The sequence below is a fragment of the Protobothrops mucrosquamatus genome, unplaced genomic scaffold (genome assembly GCF_001527695.2).
Source record: "Protobothrops mucrosquamatus isolate PMUCROS unplaced genomic scaffold, P.Mucros_1.0 scaffold3581, whole genome shotgun sequence".
NCBI lineage: Eukaryota > Metazoa > Chordata > Lepidosauria > Squamata > Viperidae > Protobothrops > Protobothrops mucrosquamatus.
In genome coordinates, this window is record NW_015389546.1 from 19,753 (window position 1) to 26,886 (window position 7,134).

Here is a 7,134-nt window from a genome sequence, read left to right on the forward strand (position 1 = left end):
GAGCAGAAAAGGGAGACGTTGTGAGGCAGGACTGCTTCAGGCACCAAGAGGCTATTCCAAGCCAGTGACCTGTTTGTTCCCTGTTCATTTGCTACGGTTTGATGACATGTGGCATGTCCAAATCAGAGTTTGATTTATGGGGTGATGCTTATAAATAGAAGAAAGGCCATCTCTCTCTCTCTCTCTCTCTCTCTCTCTCTCTCTCTCTCTCTCTCTCTCTCTCTCTCCTCTCAATCATCTCTCTCTCTCTCTCTCTCTCTCTCTTTCTCTCTCTCTCCTCTCAATCATCTCTCTCTTTTATCATCAGCATTATCTCTCTCTGTCTCTTTCTCTTTCTCTTTCTCTCTCTTTCTCTTCTCTCAATCATCTCTCTCTCTCTTTTATCATCAGCATTATCTCTCTCTGTCTCTTTCTCTTTCTCTCTCTCTCTCCCCCCCTCTCATCTCTCAATCATCTCTCCGAGCTTGGAGATTTGGCTGCAAACGTTTCATCTCCATTTTTGGGGGGGGGGACATCTTCAGTGAGCACTGAAGATGTCCCCCCCCCACCTGAACGGAGATGAAACTGCAGCCAAATCGCCAAGCTCGGAGATCCAAGCAGCTACCAACCCAATCTACTAATATTCAAACACATCTCCGTCTTCCCAGGTATCCTTGGCAGGCTGATTGACTGGATCTCCCCTCCCCCATTGGAAGAGAGGGGCAACTGGGACTGTCTGCCAGTCCTGCATCTCTGGGGCCGGGTCTCCAAGCTGCTCCCAAGGCACTTGCCCAGGGGAGCTGAATATGAACGGGACCGTTTTAAAGAGGGGAACAATGGTCATCTGTTCCCGCATATGGAGGGAGTCCAATTCCTCATACATTTAATATTTGCAATAGTCCCGTAGATCCATAATTTGCAGAAAAATAAATTGGCTCAGCTGCAACGGTAAGGGTTGTGTCCATATTTTGAGATCCCCCCTACACCTCGCACGGGAACTGATGATTTACTTCAGTGGGAAAAATGAAAAACAAATTATGCAGGTGGTCCTTGACTTACAACCACTCAGGATTTATGACCGTTTTTCACACTTACGACCGTTTCAGCATCCCTGCGGTCACACGATCAAAATTCGGACGCTTGGCAAGTGGTATGTATTTATGATGATCACAGTGTTCCAGGGTTATGTGATCACTTTCTGCGACCTTCTGATAAGCAAGGCCAATGGGGAAGGCAGATTCACTTACCAACGGTGGCAAGAAAGGTTGTAAAATGGGGCAAAATACAACTTAACAACTGCCTTGCTTAGCAAAAGAAATTTTGGACTCAGTTATGGCAGGAAGTCAAGAACTGTCTTGTCCACTTAGCTTATGCTGCCCCCTGCTGCTGAGTTCCTGAATGACACCAGTGTCCTATTTTCCCGCTATTCTTACCGTAATATAGTCAAAACAGCTTTTTTTGTTGTTATTGATTGATTGTACCCCCTGTTGCGTGAAATAAAAAAAAAAGAACAAACGGGGAATGTGATCCTCTGTCATCAGCAATGTTTGAAAGGGTTGTTTATCTTGTGTCTTTATTGTTTAACAATTTGATAATGTTTTATCGATCTTCTTGTAAATTGCCTCTGAGGCCTTCTTGTTCAAAGATCAGAGTTAAAAATGTGGATAATAAGGTTGTAAAATTATAAAAGAGCAATAACATCTCCGTGCCCCCAACCTTCCAAGGAGGACAAAAGAGAAATTACTTTTCTCTTCTCTGAAATGCAGCCATTCCATTCATGCTATAAAGCAGATTTTGGAGTGTGTGATCTGGCTGTGACACAATCACCGAGATTTTTCACCATCTTCCATATCTTTATTGCACTGGAGGTGAATGTTCTCCACCACTGGAGATCTCTTAGAAGAGATTGGACAACTATTTGCAGGGGGTTGGATTAGAAGGCCTCCGAGGTCCCTTCCAGCTTTGCTATTCTGTAAATTAATCAGTGGAATGGAAGTTGCCTCCAGAAGTTGTGGGTGCTCCACCAGTGTCAATTGTCAAGAAGAAACTGGACAGCAATTTGTCTGGAATGGTGTAACGTCTCCTGCTTGAGCTGGACTAGAAGCCATTCCAAGGTCCCTTCCCACTCTGATATTCTAGACCAGGGCTTCTCAACCTTTTCACCCATTGTACCACTTTTAGGATATGGCAGTATCCGAGTACCACCAGTCGCCTAGCAAGGTATCAAAAACTTGATGACCCCAAAAAAAAAGAGAGGAAAAAAGTGATAAAGTACAGGTAGTCCTCGACTTACAACAGTTCACTTAGTGACTGTTCGAAGTTACAATGGCACTGAAAAAAGTGCCCCACAAGCCACAGCCGAGCAAGACACCTGCCTGCCCGCCTGTCCGAGGTTTTCATTGTGAGCATTTCTGCAGCGGGGGTGGGGTGGGGGGTGTTTGGTTTTTATTCCCCCTGTCTGCTGGGTGGTTGCAGCAGGTTTTGGTCACTTCACATGACCCTGGGACACTGTGACCGTCATAAATATGAAATCAGTTGCCAAGCATCTGAAAGTAAATCACAAGACCCTGGAGATGCTGCAACATTCCAGCTTGATCGGTGCTTCTTCTGGGCTCAGCAGAAGCGCCAGGGTCAGTGCTGAGCTCCAGCTGGAGCCTGGTCCTGATCCTGGCGCTTCCACTGAGCTCTGACAGCCCTGTAGCTCCAGCCATCTCTCGCTCAGGCTTGTGCGGTGCTGCCATCGGTTCAGCTCATTCCCCTCCCCCACTACCACTTTTCTAGGATGGCCACGTATCACCTGCCAGGTGCCAATGTACCACAGGTGGTACCCGTACCACTGGTTGAAAAGCCCTGGTCTATTGTGAGAAGTCAGCCCCCCAGAGAAGGAAATATTAAAAGGGCAGAAAAATATATTTCCTCAAAGGATCTTAAAGAGGCAGAAAAGCATGCCCAGTTTTCTTAATAGCCCCAAGTCTGCCTCCCCCAAGCAGAAACCAGCTCTGTAGAGATGCAGATGTAAATAATTCAGGAAGGTTGGAGGCCCCCAGCTAGAAGATTAAGAAGACAAAGACACCTAAAATCTACATACCCCACCCAAACTCTTAGACAGGACATAATAGGATTAACTCACAGATGCCAAAGGGCACACCCAGACTCAGGTCAGAATACATGACAGAGGAAATACAAAGCCTCAAACAGGAACAGGAAACAACTCCAAACAAAAGCCCCAGAGGGTATAAACACCCACTCCCTACATGTGCTCTCTCTCTTTTCTTCCAGAGCCATCTTTCTGTCTGGCTCTCCTCTTCAATAAACTGCAACCTTCTTCCTAAAGCAGTCGCCATGTTGTTTATTCCCGGCTTGGACTGACCCATGATGAAGACTTTTCCTTCAACACTATGTTCTACCATAAATGAATTGAGCTAAAAATTCAGATTATCTGGAGTGCAGAAAAGGTTGTTGAGCACTCTCTGTGCAAAGCCTTTCCGGCTTGGTGTAGTTAGGTAGGACAACCCTCTGTGGTGCTTTTGTGAGGCACGATTGCCATTCGCCTTCGTGGCACTCCCCGTCTGGATGAAGGGGTGGGCAGAAGCCCCGGTGTCAGTCTTTCCCTCTGCCAGGGAAGCATCTCCAGGGCTGCCAGTTTCTTCCCATGTGCGGTCCCATAAATTGCTTGCCCCTCCCAAGTGGAAGGGGACACAGCCTCCACGCACGGTTCAGGAAGTCCTCGACTTACAACAGTTCATTTAGTGATCATTCAAAATTACAACAGCACCAAAAAAGCGACCAATGACCATTTGTTTCACACTTACGACCCTTGTAGTATCCCCATGGTCATGTGATGGAAGATGCATGGCATATTTATGACAGTTGCAGTGTCCCGAGGGGTGTGTGTCATGTGATCACCTTTTGCGACCTTCCGACAGGCAAAGTCAATGGGGAAGCTAAATTCACTTAACAACCCTGTTACTGCAGTGATTCACTTAACAACTGTGGCTAGAAAGGTCGTAAAATGGGGCAAAACTCACTTAACAACTGTCTGTCCTAGCAACAGAAATTTTAGGCTCAATTGTGGTCATAAGTAGAGGGCTACCTGTAGTACAATCAAGAGGTCATATTTACCCACCACTCCACCCCCCCACCCCCATTTATGTCCCTTTGGATCTTCTCATTTAGTTTGCAAAAGTGGGCATAACCAGAGAGAGATGGAGTGCAGAGAGGACCTGTTTTTCCACAGCCCTTCTAGGATTTTGACAATGGAAGGGAGACTTGACAGTTAAGTAAATCATTTGGAAAAACAGACTGTCTGGTGTTAGTTTAGTTCCCAAGAAGACTGGGCCTCTTTGTTGGGGGGGGGGGCGCTTAATTCTCTCTGGGTTAACTAGCAGCTTCAATTAGTTAAGATTTGAATTTTCCTCCTTGTGAGACAGATAATGATGCTGGGTGAACCCGGCTTTTCTGAGATAATAATAATAATAATAATAATAATAATAATAATAATAATAATAATAATAATAATGATGATGATGATGATGATGATGATGATGATGATGATGATGATGATGATAATAATAATAATAATAATAATAATAATAATAATAATAATAATAATAATAATAATAAAGTTGGAAGGGACCTTGGAGGTCATCTAGTCCAACCCCCTGCTCAGGCAGGAAACCCTATACCATATAGGAAACCCTATACCAAATGGCTGTCCAGTCTCTTCTTAAAAACTTCCAGTGTTGGAGCATTCACCGCTCCTGGAGGCAGGTTGTTCCACTGGTTAATTGTTCTAACTGTCAGTGCCCAATAAAGTTGGATTGCTTTGCTGAGCAGTGTGTTTCCACACACAGTACGTGTGCCAGTTAGTTAACGCAACTCTCGATTGTGAAGTTCTGACTGAAGGAGCTTCCTGGATGAGAAGCTAAACATTTTCAAGGAAAAAAACCAAAGTCATCAGGAGTGCTGATTTACCACCGGCTTATCAAGTACTTAAAAGGCGAGGGCTGGGCAGCAAAAGCACACAACAGCCATCAACACACCCCAAAATCAACATCTAAAAAGCCACACACAACCAGGCACTATATAAATACCACACACATAACAGCACACACTCTGCTAGAGAGACGTTCCCTGAGGATGAGATCCAGCAGGAGTTTGAAAGCTGGGAAGACAAAATGTCTCTGTCCCGGTGACAGATCCAGATTGGATCCTGCAATATTATCCTGGGACACGTAGATTTGCCTTCATTGGTGAAAGTCTGCTTGCCTTTTGGTAAAGTATCTTGGGACAATACTGTGTAGAACAGGAGTAGGCCACCTTGGCTCTTTTATGACTCGTGGACTTCAACTCCCAGAATTCCTGAGCCAGCATGGCTCAGCTTGGAAACCTCTCCTTTTCCCCTCAGCATGGCTGGCTCAGGAATTCTGGGAGTTGAAGTCCAAGAGTCATGAAGGGACCAAAGTTTGCCTCATGCTGGCCCAGAATTCCTGAGCCAGCATGGCTTAGCTTGGAAACCTCTCCCTTTCCCCTCAGCATGGCTGGCTCAGGAATTCTGGGAGTTGAAGTCCACCAGTCATAAAAGAGCCAAGGTTGCCTACCCCTGACATAGAATAACAGAGTTGGAAGGGACCTTGGAGGTCATCTAGTCCAACCCCTTGCTCAGGCGGGAGACCCTGTACCATTTCATGCAAATGGCTGTCCATTCTCTTCCAGTGAGAGAGCACCCACAGTTTCTGAAGGCAAGCCCTTCCAGAATTGTTATTTAAAAAGAACTTCAGCCAAAATGTCCCTGTGGATCCATGGATTCGGTAGCTTGATTGTGGGGATCTGCGAACAGTTCCTTCTTCAGGGGCTTGATCATGATAGGCTGCAAGAGTTTGGAACGTGGCTCGAGTTTCCAAAACAAACAAACAAACAAACTTACTTGGAATTCCAGCAACAAAGTTTTATTCAAAAAGAAGCATTTGCAAAGGCCTGGTGGACTGAAACACACACAGACATTCAGCCACATCTTAAAGAGTTGTTTGATACATTTTTATATCCTACCTCCGACGCAGATTCCCCCCTCCCCTATCGCACTCAACGCCTCTTTCCTAATAAGGTGACCAACCGTCCTCCTTTAGGGAGGACAGTCCTCCTTTTGTAAGTTCTGTCCTCCCTTGAAAAGTGTCCTCCTACATGTCCTCCTTTTCGATATTTGAAGACTAATCTGCAGGGCTTTTTTTTTTTCTCATAGAACGCTCACGGCGTTCCGGCACCTTTTTTTGATGGTTTTCTTTTCAACTTTTGCATGAGCTGTGCTACTCCTGCTATTGGCTTTCGAAAGCCAATAGGAATTGCTGCTGAGCGCGCCAAAACACCCGGCCGGCAAACTTTGCACATGCAAGTTGTCTGTATTATTGTTGCAATGAATAAAATGTTTCTTTTATTTACGATATTTTTTTCTTCAATTTATTTGTGTCCTCCTTTTCATTGTAAAAAAAGTTGGTCACCTTATTCCTAATCATCCGATAAACTTTCCGGACCGCCTAAAACCACTGTCCTTCCCATGTTCCAGGAATCCCGTTTGCCCATATCCTATCTTTCACCATCGTTAGCACAGTTCGTCTCCTATAGTTATTATTTCAATATTTCCTCTGCTTGCAATTTCAGTTAGCTAGCAACTTCTGCTTTTCTTATTTGTCTGTAATTTACTTGTCTGATTTTATGACTTTCAGGTGACTTCTTCTATGACCTTCATTAGAAATTTCTGAATAATACTGTTAGGAGTAAGTCTTCATCCTGGTTCATCCAAGCCGGGAATAAATAAGCAAACATGGCGACTGCTTTGGGAAGAAGGTTACAGTTTATTGCAGAAGACAGATAGGCAGCAGAGGAGAAGAAAAGAGAGTGGGGAAGAGAGAGAGCACATGGGCAGATGGTCTTTTTATACCCCCTCCCAGCCCTGCTTGGAGTAGTTTCCTGTTCCTGTGGCATGAACTTTGAGGCTATTTCTGAGTGTTTTTCTAGGCTTTGATATCTGTGGTTTAATCCCATTATCATATCCTGCTTCCCAGGTGATGGGGCTAATGACTCTTAAGAGCTTCTTTTGTCTTGAGATCCCTGGCTCCAAACTTTCTGATGGTTCCACATCTGCATATGTATAAGACCAGC